Source organism: Zingiber officinale, chromosome 1A (genome assembly GCF_018446385.1).
Source record: "Zingiber officinale cultivar Zhangliang chromosome 1A, Zo_v1.1, whole genome shotgun sequence".
Lineage (NCBI taxonomy): Eukaryota > Viridiplantae > Streptophyta > Magnoliopsida > Zingiberales > Zingiberaceae > Zingiber > Zingiber officinale.
Window position 1 is genome coordinate 144994457 of NC_055987.1, and position 18335 is coordinate 145012791.

At 37.6% G+C, this 18335-nt stretch overlaps 1 long non-coding RNA gene across 2 annotated transcripts; it reads left to right on the forward strand.

Annotated features, from left to right (window-relative positions):
• Positions 1-6741: 6741 nt before the first annotated feature.
• Positions 6742-8240, forward strand: LOC122010838. 2 transcript variants are annotated; one of them, XR_006119912.1, is made up of 4 exons: positions 6742-7164; positions 7226-7305; positions 7390-7538; positions 7742-8240. It is a non-coding gene; the product is annotated as an uncharacterized LOC122010838 (long non-coding RNA). The 2 variants fall into 2 exon arrangements; XR_006119913.1 differs by lacking the exon at positions 7226-7305.
• The last annotated feature ends 10095 nt before the right edge of the window (positions 8241-18335 follow it).

Below are 18335 nucleotides of genomic sequence, written 5' to 3' on the forward strand. Positions count from 1 at the left end.
GAATGCGGTGACTAAGAGGATCCAACAAAAAAATAATCTCCTTCTCAACATTGATGATAGTCAAAATCCAGTGAAAACTACACAAAGAAATATAATTAGTGTATATATGCATCTTGCAAGTTCTCAAAATATGCAAGTGAGAGTGATATATAATGTTATTCTTACTCACCCAACGTTGCATGGCACAACAACCAATTGGCCAGATGAGGTACCAATTAGCCTACTGCTTAAGTAACAAGCCCTTTTATTCAACTGTTCTTGGATGAAATCTCTATTCTGATTTCTTGATGGTACATATTCCACAGGCACTGGATCCACCAATCTGAAATCCTGCAGCAACATCTTTTCCTGTATCTTTCTATATAGATGCCTACAATTGGAAAATATCCCCAAAAAATGATGAAATCTAAATTAATGAAACATATAAATAAAGTCCAATTCAATTGAAAGCTTACCACATATACACAACTATGCAAGTGTCTGTGATTGGCTTCAATTCACAAAAGGGAAATATGTCATCGCAATTAACATGGACTGTGCGCTCCATGCCAAATACATCAGGAACTAATTCCAAAATCACATTCTCTGTTTCATCAAGACGCTGAAAATAACTATATAAGATGTGTAAGGGTCTTGGCACATTGGACGATTGTAACTTCTTCTCTTGTCTGTTGTCAACTTGTTTCTTCCTGGTCTTCTACATATGTAGATGCAACCATATATATATTAGATATGTGACATACTTTAAATGTACACAAAATTTAGACAACACTTTATCACATTTACCTCATCCCGCATGCTGATTAAGTGCACAGGCCAAGCCACATGGCCACCTACAGCATCCCCAATACTCTGATATGCAGACGGGATTGCAACAGGCAGTGGTGTTGATTGATCAATTGCTTTATCAATGGCAATCCTCATGCAATTCACAGGTAATGGAACATCATCAATAAAGTTTCTAGGTCCATTAACAGAGACAATTGTCCCATATGCAATAGTCTTGTCGTTAGGCTGCAATAACAACATCACTGCTTTTCCCTATAAGACAAACAATTTATGAATCTTCAACAGATAGTGCTTTACAAGATTCATTAGATACTAACGATGGGATAATAATATCAACATGAAATATATATTTAACCTGTAAAGTCGAATCCTTCTCAATAACTTTCACATCATCATCATCATGTTCTTCTAGGCCTTCATTTGAGAGGCGCCTATGACGTTCAACTTCAGGTTTTATATCGAGGAGGCATTGTGGTTTAACTGAGCAACTACCCTTCTCCTCACTCTCAAATTCTCGACCAGAAAGTTTCAACACCATTGCTTCCAATTTTTCTATTCTGTCACCTTGATCAGAAAGCATAGCTTTTGCCTCCTTAAACTCTTTCTGTTGCCTTTCATAGGCAGCCTTATCAATTTGCACCTTCCCTCTAGCAAGCTTGAAGAAGGATGATGGAGTGACATTTTCTCCTATGCCTCTCACACGTCCACCATGTTCGTTAGAATTCAAGGCCTTCGTGAGAATATCCTCAAATGGTTTGGTAAAGGGCATCTTACCATCCTTCTTTTGGACAATATAATCATCCTGTCATGCATCCAAATACAATAACTTTAAATATATACATATATCATATATGTACAAAATAAGCAATTTATGTATACTTTTGCTTACAATCTTATTCACTGTTTGTTTCAACTCATCGCCAACAAATTCCCCAGCTTTGTTGAGCCGCCCTTTCTTCCAGAGGATGGCTCTGTTTATCTCTTCATCATCACATAAAACACTGGACTGATACCAAAAACCACATGAAGTCAACGTACTCAACACCAACTATGACAACCATAAGTAGGAATTTATTAATGTTAACTAAATACTTACTATTTCTTCAGACAAACCCGCATATCCTTTTCGAGAAAGACGATGAGGGTATAAGTTTGCCTTGCTTCTTTGACTTTGTAGTTCACTTTTCCTCTACATAGTGATAGATGAATTATAACCACATATATCAACTAGAATTTAAAAAGACCACCTTAAACAACTTACTATAAAGTCTTCAGACATCCGATTAATCACAAAACTACTCCAATCTTCACGTGAAATGCAATGCCCTTGAGGTACCTTATTGAGAAGTTTCGGATTATTTCTATTTGGCTGGATGAATGTCCTGGTGAGGTGAGTTTTATACTGACGCCACTTGGTGTTTGCAGAGATCAAACACCCATTCCTCCATTTTGGGTCCAGTTAGTATGTCAACTACACAAACAAATATCTTAAGTATATAAATAAAAGAACAAAAAAAATGCTTCACATAAGAAAGTTTCATGTTACTTACATTGACGGACTCCCATATCATGTTCTTAACTTCATTCGGCACTTGCTTCCAAGAGTTGTAATTAATATTAACTTTTTCCCGAGCAAGCACACCAATAAAACTTTGCAATTCAGAAGCCTTTTGGCCAACTGGCTGTCCATACTCATTAAATTTGACACTTTGTTTGACTCCCTGAATCCTTTGAACAACAAGCTTATTCATTTGTGTACGACCTCTTTTTGATCTTGTTGTTTGGGCCGTCCCATCTGATCCTATGTCCCGGCTATCCTCAGCACCCTCTTTTTGATCTTGTTCTTTGTCTTTTGCATTTGTGTGTGAATACTTATCATCATGTGCTAAATTGGCCTTTTTTCTAGTGTTCATTGTGTCGAAAACCTAATCATAACAGTGAGAATTTGAAATAGAGCAGAGCATATCATTCAAAATCACAACAAAGTAAACATTCGTATATTTTAAAAAAAAAAACTACTACCAAACAATTAACCAAAGTTACCAAAATAAAGTAAATAGTCACATATATAAACCATAAATAAAGTTACCAAACTAAAAATTCTCATTGTCAACCCAAATCCCATCACAATCTCCACGAATACAGGATGGTTCATTGTCATCAGTTTCGTCAATATCCATTGATGGCATCCCTTTTGTGAAGCATTGGTAGTGGATTGAAGGATCTCCCAACTTATCATCAGTGATGTTTTCAAAATACTCTCTATTTGTAGTTGAAAGTACAATAGACCATGTGGGATCTTGAGGGTCTTCTACATAAAATACTTGCTTCGCTTGAGTGCCCAAGATAAATGGGTCGGATTTGAATCCCATTCTCTTAAGATTTACCAAGGTGAAACCATTATCATCTACTCTAATACCAGTGTTATTCTCTACCCAATCACACTTAAACATTGGAACTCGAAAATCATGGTAATTGAGTTCCCATATTTCTTGTATCACACCATAATGCATCATGTCTGATATAATTGGATTCTTATCCTTTGAACTTGCAACTTGCATTGTTTGTGCGAGCAAGCTTACACTCAAGTTTTGAACAACTGTAACATTATCACGTTCTTTCGTGTAACAAGTGACCCCATCGATCATATAACTAGAGTATTTTAGCACTTGCTTGCTAGGTCCATTTGCCAACAGCTTCACTTTTTCTGATAATTGATTAGAGGAAGATGATGTTGTATTTGTAACCTACAATTCATCATAAGGGGGTTTAATTATTAAAAGTCTTAAAGTTCTTGTGTTCAATAATAAACATGCTAATATTTATGGTACTTACATGTTCATGGAACCAAGAAATAAAACTTCTGTGGTGTTTATCTTGTAACCACTTTGCACCTTTAATAGGAAATTTTTGCTTCAAGTGTGTCATATGTTCCCTAATCAAAAAATTTTGAAGAGATTAATCAGATATTTTTTTAAACAATTTCAGGAGATTATTACTGAATTAGAGGGCTTACACAATGTAAGGATCAACCTCAGCTTCATTTTCCAATACATACCGATGTGCTTGTTCCCACTCATCGTGACAACAGAAGTGCACCTTGGCACCTGACAAGGACTTAGTGAGTATTGTTTCACGATGCTTTGATGGAATCCCTATCGTGTTCATATTAGATAGAAATTCTGAGCAAAACTCTACAACTTCTTCAGCAATATAACATTCAGCCATGCATCCTTCTGGTCGATTTCTATTCCGCACATAACCTTTCAATGTTTTCATATATCTTTCAAATGGAAACATCCATCTATACCAAACTGGTCCACACAACTTGACCTCACGCACGAGATGAACTGTTAAGTGAACCATTATATCAAAAAATGAAGGTGGAAAATACTTTTCAAACAGACACAACGTCGTCACAATTTCTATTTGTACTTTATCCAACTTTGAGGCATCTATTACTTTGTTACATAACACATTGAATAAGAAACAAAACCTTGTGATAGCATTTCTGACATGCTTGGGTAGAACACCACAGATGGCAATTGGAAGCAAATGTTGCATTAAGGTGTGGCAGTCATGTGATTTAAGACCAACCAGTTTTAGGTCCTTCATTGAGACAAAGTTTTTGATGTTGGAGGAGTAACCCGTGGGAACCTTAATTCCGAACAATGAATTACAAAGTCTTCTTTTCTCATCCTTGCTTAATGTATAACATGCTGGGGGCAAAAATGTCCTTTTCTCCCCTTTTTGTGGTGCTAATTCTCCCCTAATTTTCATATCCACTAGGTCGTTTCTTGCTGCAATTCCATCTTTTGTCTTTCCTGGCATATCAAATAATGTACCAATCAAACTTTCGCAAACGTTTTTCTCTATGTGCATCACATCAAGAACACGTCGAACATGCAGACCTTTCCAATACTCAAGTTCAAAGAATATCGATTTTTTTTTCCAGCAGGACTTACCATCATTTTCCTTTGATTGAAAATTTGCTCTAATTTTTCCCCATCGGCATGTAATTCCTTCTACTTTTTTTAAAACTTCATCACCGCTTAGTGGTTTTGGGGCCATAGTAAAGTCTTGCGTCCCATCAAATGCCTTCTTCTACCTTCGATAAGGATGATCTCTACGAAGAAACCGTCTATGACCTGTAAATGACATTTTTTTACTATGCTTCAACCTTTTTGTACAAGTTTCCTCACCACAGATAGGGCATGCTTGATATCCTTTTACAGTGCATCCTGCCAGGTTTCCATATGCCGGAAAATCATTAATTGTCCACAATAGGACAGCTCTAAGCAAGAATCTTTCTTCTCGGTGTGCATCATATGCTTCAACACCAACTTCCCATAATTCTTTTAAATCATCAATCAAAGGCGCCAAGTACACATCAATGTCATTTCCCGGCTGTTTAGGACCAGAAATCAACAACGTGAGCATCATATATTTTCTCTTCATACACAACCATAGAGGAAGGTTATAGGTGATCATTATAACTGACCAACAACTATATGTAGAACTCATCAAACTATGAGGATTGATCCCATCAGCTGCTATGGCCAACCTTAGATTTCTTGTCTCAGAAGCAAAATTTGGCCAGTTATGATCCACAAGACTCCAACAAGGTGCATCAGCTGGATGTCGCATATAGGCATCACATACTCTTTTATTAGCATGCCAAATTAACTCCTTAGATATTTCCTTTCTCCGAAACATTCTTTGAAATCTAGGAATAGGAGGAAAGTACCATAAAATTTTTGCAGGGACTCCTTCAATTATCCTAGAATTCTTGGCCAACTTCCACCTTGACAACCCACAAGTAGGACAATCGGTAAAATCCTCATACTCCTTCCAGTATAAGACACAATCATTAGGGAAAGCATGTATTTTCTTATAAGTCATCCCCATTGCACATAAGCTTTTCTTTGCATCATATAAAGATAAAGGCAATTCATTGTCAACGGGAAGCATTTCTCCAAACAAGACAAGTAGTTCAGTAAAACTATTATCACTCCAGCTGTATTTCGCTTTCAAGTTATATAATTGCACAATTGCAGATAACTTTGTAAATTTAGTACACCCAACATACAGGGGTTTCTCAGCATCCTCAAGTAATTTTATAAATTGATCTGGATTCTCTGAACTTTCATATGCAGCGTGTACCATATCTATAGGTTTATCAGCAAAATAGTTTTCACTTTCTCCAACTGCATCATTCTCTTTCTTTAAATCTCCTAATACAGATTCTTCCCCATGCCATATCCATTTTTTGTATGTTAAGTCTATACCATTACAGTACACATGTGCCCTTATGCTGTTAATATTAGTGTTCCATAGATTGCCACATTTCGTACAAGGACAAGGTATACTAGTAGGATTAGTAGCATGTTGCAGCACAAATTGCAAGAAAGATTCTAGTCCAAGTTCAAACTCATGTGATAATCTATCCTTTTCCATCCATGCCTTGTCCATTTTGTTGTACTAATGAATCTAAAATCAATCAAAAATATCAAGACAATTACAACAATGAGCCAAAATTCTTAATCCATCATTATACAAATAAATTAACTATGCGGGTCCTCCAGGAAACCAACTACGCTTACCAAGAAAAGGATACGAATAAATTTCATAAACCAGAAACCAACTACTTCATCATTATACCAATAAATTTTAAACCAGAAACCAACTACTTCATCATTATACCAATAAATTTTAAACCAGAAACCAACTACTTCATCATTGTAAACTACCGAAAATAGGCGAATATTAATAAGGAAATTTTTCGGAATTTTTGGAAATTTTTTGGGAATTTTTTCGGAGCTCGTACGGACAAGTTAATGGGGATAAAAACGGGCCTCCGGGGAAGCCTGATTTGGCTACCCTATTTTAAAGAGGAAATATTTGATTTTCTTCCTTTTTCTTTTATTCTTTTTCTTATTTTCCTCCGCCGTTTCCTTCATTCCTCTTCCTCACCGAAAACCCGTGCGTCCTTTTTCCTTCCCCGTCGCGACCGTACCCTAACCACTTGGCGGTTCTCCTCCTCCCTTCTTCCCTTCTTCTTTTCTTCCCCCAACAGACCTCATTATGCCCTAACTCCTGGTCACCTTCTTCTCGCTCGGAGCAGCGCCGCCGCCACTTCTTCTTCTCTTCTCCTAAGCGCCGACGACGCTTGCGCCAGCCGTGCCCTAGATCCACCGCCGGCCGCAACTCACAAAGCCGACGACGAGCAGTGCCGGTCCTCCCTCTTTTGTTTCCCGATTTCCCCTTCCCTCCTCTGTGCTGAATCCTAGTGCCCAACGCCACCTTGCCAGCCGAGTTTGATCTGTGCTCTAGTTTCCAGATGCCGAGTTCTTCCTCTCACTGATTGGAATAGCGGTAGGTCATGATCTCATTTTTAGTTTCTATTGTGGAGGGATTAATCTTTGCTTAGTTTCAGTTATATGGCAGATTAGTTTTTTATAATCTACTGTGGTTAATCTTGTTTTAGCTAAGGGTTTTTAAGGAGAAGGTGTCAAGGTTAGTGCTACCAGTAAGTTTCTCAATTAGGTTTTCTTGATGTTGCCTTGATGAATCTGTATCTTCTGTTCTTAATTGGAGCAGTAAGGGGGATTCCAGTCAAGTGTTGCGCACTGTGGGGAAGATTTCAGCAAGGAGGTTTTGCTGTGGTATACCTTGTTTCCAGCAACAGTTACTTCGTCCAGCAGTAACTTTCCTGGCCTGTGGTGTAACAGGAGCAGCTGAGAAGTAAGGTAAGATGTAGATCATTTGATATATGCTATAGGACATGATTTTGATTCAATTATTTTAGATAGATGATCATGTGTAGATTAATTCTTGTGGGAAGAATGATGGTCATATGATTAGGGTTTTGCCCTAATTTAGGATTAGAGATTTTATTTAGCTATTTGGAAGAGTTGTAGTTAAATAAAATATATTTCTATTTTTGACACAGGACTTTGACGCGAGACGCGTATCTTGACTACCAGTTTGGACCTTTTTTTATTGGAGGCGGGTACTTTTGACTTATTGTCTTTGATATGCATAGTAATGAAATTAACAAGTTACATTAATTATGTTCCTCATTTGTTTCGGTTAATCACTACCCGATTGCCTGTTACCTGCTTGATTGATTGTATGTTTTGCATTTCGAGTGGTTATGTACCTGATTACACATGCTCATAGGGGTAGTGATATAACCATGTTTCCCATGTTCAGGACCTAGGTTTGATATCTTATTTGATCAGTGTACTTTGATATGATTTGTTCACTATAGCGCACATCATTATATGTCCATAGATCGGTTTAGTATAATACCATGCTTAGTGTTATGCACCATTCGCATGATTGCATGCTGTGTGATAGATTGCTCCATTATTGTCGAGCACATTACCAGTTTCATCACTGTTCGGTGCTCCGTTGTGACGCTCATGGGTAGCGTGACGCAGCGTGGTAGCACGTCAGTTTGCTCTTCCGGTGCTCCGTTGGTCCGTTCAGGGGTAGTGTGACGCAGCGTGTAGCACGTTAGAGATCCCTCCCCGTCATAGTGTACCGAGAGATGAGAGTATTGCGCTCCCCCATTTATGATTTGGGGTAGGAGTATGTGTGTACTCCGACAGCATCCCGTCCACTCGGTCACTCATCAGGAGTAGTGATGCAGAGTGCACGGTCGTCACAGCCCTACCCACTCGGTCCCACTTTTGGTTGTGAGTTGGCTGACTGGCGTCAGGGGTGACCATGACATGGGCATCATATGCATGATGCATTTATTGCTTGTGTTTGTGTTTGCTGCATTTATATGCTGCATATTGTTTGGATACCTATGTTTGACATGTATACAGGTCTTCTATACCTTTCGGACTGTTTGTCCTTATACCCAGGTACTGGTTAGTACAGTTTCTCTCCTGTTTACTTCGGTTTGCATTTACCTTTATTTTTATCAGGAGACTGTACGCATGATTAGTGCTAGGTGTTATTTCCTTACTTTGCATATCAATTGTACCTGCTGAGTGTTGTACTCACCCCACCTCCATTGTTGTTATTTTCCCAGGTTGATGCTGTCAGGAGAGAGTTCCAGTCGCTAGTCCCCTGCTGACCACGAGGGCTTAGTAATCTTTTGGTTTTCTTCTTTATTAGTCTATGTTCAGACTTATTCTGTTTTTGATATTATGGATTTTTGATACTATGGATCTAGTGTGAATTTTATGTGTCGATGGATTTTATTTCGATATGTTTTACTACATGCCTGCCTAGACGGCAGAAGAGGTGAGTAAATCAGATTTGAACTTTACGAGTGTAGTGGAGTAGGGTTGATTTCGAGTCAGAATATTATTCTTCCGTTTACTTGTTATATAAACTGCGTAGAATGTTTGTGTTGTATTTTATTTACTGTTATTATTCCAGCCGCATGTGGCTGAGGTATGTGGATATGTAGAGAGTTTCAGATTGTCCGCCGTACAAGGGAGATGCTGCCGAAATTTTTTCGGACAGGGACTCCTCCGGGGCGTGACAATCATTATACCAATAAATTTCTAAACCAGAAACCATGACATTTCAGTGAAAACAATTAGCCTAGACATAAAAGAAACTTGATAGTTCAAGGATTACATAAAACCAACTTAGCAACAGGAACTAACAACTCCTCAATCTATCAAACAAAAATGATAAAATCAACTCAAGGTAGTGTTTGAGGAAATTCATCAAACACATTGCATGCATCAATCAATTAATACTTGCAAACAAGAGATCAAGAAGTTGCAACTGTCAAAGATGAGGAAGAAATTCAGTAGCGATGATGTATAAAGGAAAAATTATCGGAATGTGAAGAAGGACTCGAGCAGTGGTAGTGAATGTTGGATCGGAGATGGATGAAGCAAAAACTATTGGAATGCGAAGAAGGCCTCCTCTTCTCAACCAAATGGAGGAGTTGGAGGAGATGCGGTGTGGTTGGACGGAGAAGCAAGTTCGTCGTGTCTTGATCCTGATCGGGAGAGGATCTAGGAAGGGGGAAGAGGGAGATGAGGTTGAGAGAGATGGTCGGAGGTTTAGGTTTAGGCTGAGAGAGATGGTCGGATGGTCGGAGGTTTTAGGTTTAGGTTTACGCGAGAGAGATGGTCGTGCGGAGGAAGGGGCGGGATAAAGATTTAGGTTTGGAGGGAACTTCACAGTGTGCAGATTTTGGCTTGTGGGGAAATTAAAATATTTTATTTTGGTTCATTAACATCGGATTTTAAAAACCGATGTTAAAATCGGTGTCTATTAACGAAAAAAAGGGCGCTCATAGACATCGCCTAAAAAACCGATGTCTATGAGCTAAAATCTGCGCTCATAGACACCGGTTTTTAGAAAAACCGGTGTAAAATACTCAAAGACATCGGTTTTAGCCTAAAACCGTTATTGTTCCACTGATGTCTATGAGGGATTTTGTTGCAGTGTTTTATACTGACTGCATAAAAGAACAAGACCTTTGTTATTATGGAAGTGTGTGCTCTTAATCATGATATAATAACAAGCACATATACTCAATATTCATTTCTTTAATTTATCAAAGAGTGTAATTTAGTTCGATAAATCAATAGACCCGATAAGTTAGAAAATGGTATTATTTATATGGTGTGTTGTTGATTATAAAATGCGACAGTGTCCTAGTAATCTAGGTTGATGATGTCCCCAAAAGGAGATCATAAGGATTGTCATGTAAACCCTGCAGGTGGACTTAGTCCGACATGATGATAAGGTTGAGTGGTACTACTTTTGGAGCTAGATATTAATTAAGTGAGTTGTCAGTAACTCATTTAATTAGTGAACATTCTATATCTTAAACATAAGAAGATTAACACACTCATGATAAGAAAGAGCTCATATAGTAATATGGGATTGATGTGGTAGTTCAATAATAACTCTTTAGTGGTATGAGTTATTATTGATGAACTCGAGTTGTGTGTTCGGGGCGAACACGGGAAGCTCAAGTTCATCGGGAGACCAAAACCAATTCCTCCTCTCGGTCCCTGTTGTAGCCTCTTATTTATAAAGTGTTATACCCACCCATACCCACCTTCTTACCCACCTTAAGGTGGCTAGCCAAGCCTAGCTTGGAGCCAAAACTAGGGCCGGCCAAACCAAGGTGAGATGGTTTAAAGAGGTGGGCGGCCCTAGCTTGAACGCAAGCTTGGTGTGGCCGACCACAATAAATTAAAAAGAATTTTATTTTTTAAAATCTTTCTTTTGTGGAAGCCATGGTTTTAAAAGAGAGTTTAAAATTTAAATCTTTCCTTTTATAGTTTTCTACAAAAAATTAAGAGAAATATTTGATATCTTTCCTTATTTGTAGTTAAAAGGAAGATTTTAATTTTTGATAAAACTTTCCTTTTATGTAACTATCTTTATGATTTTAAAAGAGAGTTTTAAAATTAAATCTTTCTTTTTATAGTTTCTACAAAAGATTAAGAGAAAAGATTTGATATCTTTCCTTATTTGTAGATTGAAAGGAAGATTTTAATTTTAGAGAAAACTTTCCTTTTTGTAAATTATCTACATGTTTTAATAGAGAGATTTTAATTTATAAACGTTTCCTTTTATGACCAACCATGAAGGGAATTTTTAAAAGAGAAATTTTTATTTAAAAATTTTCGGAAACAAATTAAGAAGTTTTAATTTTGTGTTTAAAACTTTCCTTCCTTAGAGGATTAGATATGGCCAACCACATTAATAGAGAAAAGGATTTTTAATTAGCTAAATTTTCCTTTTCAATGGTAAGGAAAATAAGGAAGTTTTTATTAAAACTTTCCTTATTTGCCAAGACCAAGGAATATAAAAGAGAGGGTAGAGGTGCCTCACCTCACAACAAGAATAATACATCTAGTATTCCTCTCTTCTCTTCCTTGTGGTGGTCGGCCCTCATCTTCTTCCTCTCCTCCTTTCCTTCTTCATTGGTGGCCGGCGACATCAACCCTCAAGGAGCTTGTTGGTGGTGGCCGAACCTCATCCTCTCTTGGAGTTCTTGTGCTGGCTGAAACTTGCTTAGGAAGAAGGAAGCTTGGGTGGATTCTCGTCTCGGTAGATCGTCGCCCACATGACGTTCGAGATAAGAAGAGGAATACGACAGAAGATCGTGAGGTCTATAAGTTATAAAAGGTATAACTAGTTATTAGTTTCCACACCATAACTAGTTCATCCTTTTATTTAGATTTTGAAATACCAAACACAAGAGACTAATGAATCTAGGTAATCGAATTTATGTTTTCGATTTTGTGTTTCTTTTGTTTTTCGAACTTGTGATTCGATTGTTCCTTTTGGTTAAACCTAGGAAGGCGAAACCGTTGCACACCTTCCCTCAAGAATAAGTGAACTCATCACCGGACTCACGAATCTCGGAAAAAAGGTAATCAACCGAGATTTGTTAAGGTATGTGCTTAACGCATTTCCTAGGATTACTGAATGTCCATCATTAGTAGATGCTTATTATATCTCTAAGGATCTAGAAGCAAGTACTTTAGAAGAGTTATTTTCAACTTTTGAAATTCATGAATCAAGATGTGTAGATCTGAAGAAGGAGCCTAAGTACAACATTGTCTTAAAAGTAAAAATGGATGAACCAGATTTTGGATCTTCTCTCGATGGTGACGAAATGACGTTCATGGTAAAAAAATTTTAAAAATGATTTAAAACTAATAAATTTAATCAAGTGCAGGGTAATAGAAGAAAAGAAAGATCAGATGCTGCCACTAGAATAAAGGACACGTAAAAGATAACTACCCTAAATTGAAAAGCAAGGTCAAGAACAAGGACACGGAAAAGAACAAGAAGCCAGCTTAGACCAAGTATAATCTAAAGGCAGCGTGGGATGAAATGTCGTCCGAGTCAGAAATTGAAGTCATCGCCGGACTTGTGTTAGTGGCAAGTCACCAAGAAGATGAAGACGAAGCAAGCTCATCCTCAATAAGCATTGAGAGCATCGATGAAGAGGGAGCAATATCAGAAGGAAGCAACACTTCAGGAGGAGTTTGACACCACAGGATCGACAAGGTAAGTCAGGTATGGTTCCTACCTCCTAATAAATTATTTCTCTTTATAAAAATGCTATCAAAAATTTCTTGTAAATTAAAAATAGTAAATAAAAAATTATTAAAAGAAAATAATGAGTTAAAAGTAATTCTAGCAACTGCTTGTCAATTAGAGGATTTTGACAAACTAAAATTAGAAAATAAAAATTTAAAGGAATAAATACAAAATTTAAAAAATTCTACATGCTCCACTTACATTTCTTCAAAATTTAGAAATAATTCAAGACTTAAGTGGTATCTTAGATATCATATGGGCTAAATTAAAAAAAATATCATAGAAATATATCTCTAAGAAATTTTTAATTAACCCAGTAGGTAGGAACTTATATTGGGTTCCAAAAATATGCTTAGATTAAATTGTTATATTTAAAGTTAGACCTAGGATTTTCAGAAAGAAAATTAAATGTTTAATTTCTTTAATACTTTGTTTAGAAATGGTTGTTGTTCCAATAATCAAGAAGGTCTAGTACCTCACCATAGTCTGGAAGCCAATTACTGAAATGAATATTTAATTGACTAATTATTAAGCATGTAATTAAAAATAATCTAATGCTTTCAAACAAATTGTTTGTTAAAATTTCTGTTAGAAATTATTTAGAAGTTAATTTTTTAGCTGTACAAAAATTTTAAAATATTTTCTATTAATTTTTTTTACAAAGTTATTTTCAAACTTTATTTTTCTGTGAAAAATTATCATCTTTATGTTTACTCAACCCTTAGTAAAAAATTTTTAATTTTTTTTTCAAAATTCGTTATAAGATTCCAGATTTTTTGAAAAATTTTAATTTTATGGAAAATAATGTTTCCCTCAGACTTTGTTTATATTTCAAAGGATTTACAAGTACCCCATTTTTAATGTGATCAAGGGGGAGAAATAAAGATTAAGTCTAGGGGGAGGGTATCATTAATTTTTGCACATTATTACTTACAAAATTTACCTTGTTATTATTGGTTTATGTTTTTTCCCCCAACTTAACTTGAGTTATTCACATCAAAAAGGGAGAGATTGTTAGTATCCTAAGATAGTTTTGATGTGATCAACCAAGTCGGGTTAGGTTCTGTTGGTATTTAATCTCTGTGTCTAAGTGTGCAAGAACTTAGGAGTACAGGAAGTCGATCAAAAGACATAGATAACGAGAAGGAGGACACTGAAAAAAGAGTCGACAGGTTTAGTGTGTCCAAGGGATGAGGTGCTGTGGAAGAGTACGCTAGCGGACGAGAAGGAGGCGTCCGACGTTTCCGAGGGATGAGAAGCCGGAGTGAAAGATTGTTCGAAGGCCAGAAAATGAGTTTGGATGAGCCCTATTTTGGATAGCCGAAATCACTCAAGCAAGTGGAACCAGAGCAGAAGACCTGGACCAAAACGAGCGGAAGACCTAGACTGAAAAGTCAATCGAGGGTTGGCTTTTGGTTCTGGGTGCCTGGATCACCAGGGCACCCCCTGGGCACCTCGCCCAGGGGGAGCCTTATCTGCACAGTCTGAGCGCCTGAAACTAAAACTTTATTGAAACAAGCGCTATCATGATCCGGTGCGACGGGGATAAAATTTTATCCCCGTCCAAGTGTCTGGAACCCTTCTAGGCATCACGATCAGGGTTATAAATACAGTCCTGATCCTAGAAGCTAGAACAACAATTGTAAACGATTTCATTTGAGTTTAGCTTTGTAATTATGAGCTTCAACTGTTGTAAGAGGCTTCTCCTCTAGAAGAAGATTGTTTAATGAGTTGAACTTCTTTTGATTAGCAATCCCCTGATTGCAAACCAATTAATCCTTTTGTGTCTCTTCTTTTTAATTAGTCTCTTATTTCTTTTATGCAAATGTTAGTTTAATCAAGCTATAAAATTCGAGAAGGGCTTGATTTTTTATTGTACAGATTATTCATCCCCTTTTAACTGATCATCAAAAGATCTACACATGCTAGACATGCCCGTGGTGAGGAGCACGGTCGAGCCATGATCCTCTCTAGAGCAGTTGAAGAACACATAACACAGTCATGTTACCGAGCATGGCCAGCTGGTGCCAACAAGCACTGTCGTGTCATCAGTCATGACGGGGCTATGACCAATTTTGATGGTTCAGGCACACCCATGAGTGCATGACATGGCCATACCCAGGGTACAACCTGGCCATGCCCCTCAGAAATAAAAGCGCTCTTGGGCACGGTCTGGTTGTGCCCTATTCTGAAAGCGTATAGGTTTTTTTGGAATTTTTGGTAATTAAGTTTATACATGGTATTTTATGTCCAAAATATCACGTAGGAGTCAGGAATGTATAAGTAGAATCATATAACCTAAAACATGTAAAGAAAATTCTAATCATGAGTTCTTAGCCGTCTATGAAATAGGTATATCACTGAACTGCGGTAAATCTTTTTCATCTCTGCTTTCGATAGTCTTCTTCTTTAGTCTCTTCTTCATATTCTTCTCATTTTGTTGCGTCACGTTCCCAACAGAAGTACCGAAATACACTATCTCTCTTTGGAACTCGGTCATATTATTCTGAGAGAAATAAAATACATCAGTGCAAAGGATCCTGCTGTGAGAAGCATATCAACGAAACATGAGAAAGGAATAATTTAAAAAAAAAGAAAAAAGAAAAAAGACAATATGAATTATGAAAAAAAAAAAAAAATTCAGTTAGTTACATAGGCGGTCCATAAAATTGTCCCGCCGGCAACAAAAAAAAAAAAAAAAAAAAAAAAAAGGAAAAAGAAGATAATATGGTCCATCCATGGACAATATTAGTTGATTAGTATTTATGAATAAATTTATTTAAATGAAAATATAGTATTTTGTAATTTTTAAATATTTTATAATATGCTAAAAAGTATATAATTAATTCTAAATGCTCTGTGTTAAATTATCTATTTTAAAATATAGTAATCTACAAATATTAATTTTTTTAAATATTTATTTTATTTCAAATTTAAATCTGGAATCTCTTATTACTCTTCTGAATATTATTCATTTGAATTTGTTCCACCCTTACGGTTTGAAAGTAGCTAGTCAAACTTAGTCCCATTTGACTACTATTCATTTGAATATCAATGTGTTTGAACGACACAGCTGAATAATTGTAAATAGTTTTTTTTTCTAAAAAAATGTCAAATAAGAAAGAGTCTATATTTTTCCTTATATATATATAAAATATTAGCTAAAATAATGTTGTCAGAAATAATATAAAATTAAGGATGAGGAAGCTTTCGGATTTTCATAATAAATCTCCAACAGGCTTCCCCGACACCGGTCGCTTTCGCCGTTGATCTGTGGCCTTTGTAATTGTTTGCGAGCCATTTATTGTTTTGGTCAAAAACTGGTTCTGCTTTAATTTCAGAAGATAGCTAATTCCATATGAAATGGATTAATTAATGGGAGATCGATATTCAATTAGATATTATGAAAATATTATTTTAAATAAGCCGTGACGGTGGTGAGAAAAATCTATCCGCAGACTTGTTCGGGGTCTGAGTAGAAAATCAAAATCAAAATCAAAATTTGATTTGGACAATTAGCCATGTGATAATTAAGGGACGGAACTTCCTCTTAAGGGCTGTCTTGGGTTTAATCCAATCCAAAATCTTTAAAATAAGTCATGACAGCGGTGTGCAGACTTCTTCAGGCCCCGAGACTATAATGTGATGGTAAAAGATAGGGTAGACTCCTTAGGTAATAACAGTTCAAATTTTACTAGAGAAATATTACATTGGGAGAGTTTAAAAGTTTTGTGACAATGGCCTCTGCTAAGATGTATTTGTGCTTCTTGATTTAACCTGATTACAAATGGAAAACTTTCGACGATCGGATCGGTCATCTTCGGGATTAATCAAATCATAAGAGTTGGATATCTAGATTACCAAAACAAGTCTCACGATGCCCGGGGCATGGTGCGATGGTAAGAGGTAGGACGAATTTCCATACAACGAGGGTTTGAATATCTCGTAGAACAATTATATATCAGTTGTGTTCGAACCACTCATGATACTGGGTCATCTGCTAGGATCCATCTGTGTTTTCCAGATTTATTTTGGTAGTCGATGGGAAATTTTCATGAGGTTGGACCGATCACCTCCGAGACTAGTCGGTTTGAAGAGTTAGATACTTGTATTATATATAAAAAAAATACAGGCCTCACATGCCCTCGGAGACATAGTGTAGTGGTAAGTGGCAAGGATGATTTATATGCAACATGGATTCAAATCTCATAGTGGCCATTCTTGAACGCCCGCGGAGTTTGAGCTACTGGTGATACTGGGTGTCATGCTAGGACCCACTCAAGTTTATATATAAATTTTATATGGGCGACAACATACGTGGCCTGGTGACGTAGTATCTGTTGGAATCCCAGATTGTTTTGATATGATCAACAAGTTTAATTAGGTCCGTCGTATTTTAACCTTGTGTCTAAGTATGCAGGAGTTTAGGAGCACAGGGAATCGAGCGGAAGACGTAGCTGTTGGGGTTGCAAGGTTGCAAACATAGTCCCATATTGGAAACACATGGGAAAGATCATGGGTTTATAAGAGAAAAGATATCTCCATTGGCATGAGACCTTTTGGGGAGAGCCCAAGAGCAAAACCATGAGGGCTTAGGCCCAAAGTGGACAATATTATGCTATTGTGGAGATATCTAAATTCTTTTCGATCCTACAATTGGTATCAGAGCCCGGACTGCCAGAAGGTTTAACCGCCGACTGTGCACAAGAGCTATGGTCTGATTGAGCCATGTGAGTACAATATTAACCTCGAACAAAGAAAGTGGGGGCTCCTATGTTCGGATCAAGAGGACCAGACACCAGGCAGGAAGTCCTAGTTACGACTAGGCAAGGAAGTCCTAGTAGGTCGAGTGGACCGAGGGGCAGGAAGACCTGGTGGGTCGAGGATCAGACATGGGAAGCCTATGGTCCTTTGTTTGAGGGGGGGATTGTTGGGGTTGCAAGGTTGCAAACATAGTCCCATATTGGAAACACATGGGAAAGATCATGGGTTTATAAGAGAAAAGATATCTCCATTGGCATGAGACCTTTTGGGGAGAGCCCAAGAGCAAAACCATGAGGGCTTAGGCACAAAGTGGACAATATTATACTATTGTGGAGATATCTAAATTCTTTTCGATCCTACAGTAGCTAGCGAGAAGGACGACACGGGAGAGTGCGTCTGAGGGACGAGGCGCTGCGGAAGAGTACACCGACGGACAAGAAGGAAGCGTGTGGTGTTTCCGAGGGACGAGAAGCCGGAGCGGAAGATTGCTCGGGGAGCAAGAGACGCAGCTAGCGAGAAGGTTGGCACGGGGAGCGACCGATGAACGAAGAGCTGCGGATGAGTACGTTGGCAGACGAGAAGGAAGCACGCGACAATTTCGAGGGACGAGAAGCCGGATCGGAAGCCTACTCGAGAAGACTAGAAGTTGGGTTCGGATGAGCCCTATTCTGGATGGCCGAGATCACCCAAGCAAGCGAGTCGGAGTGGAAGATCCAGACCGAGACGAA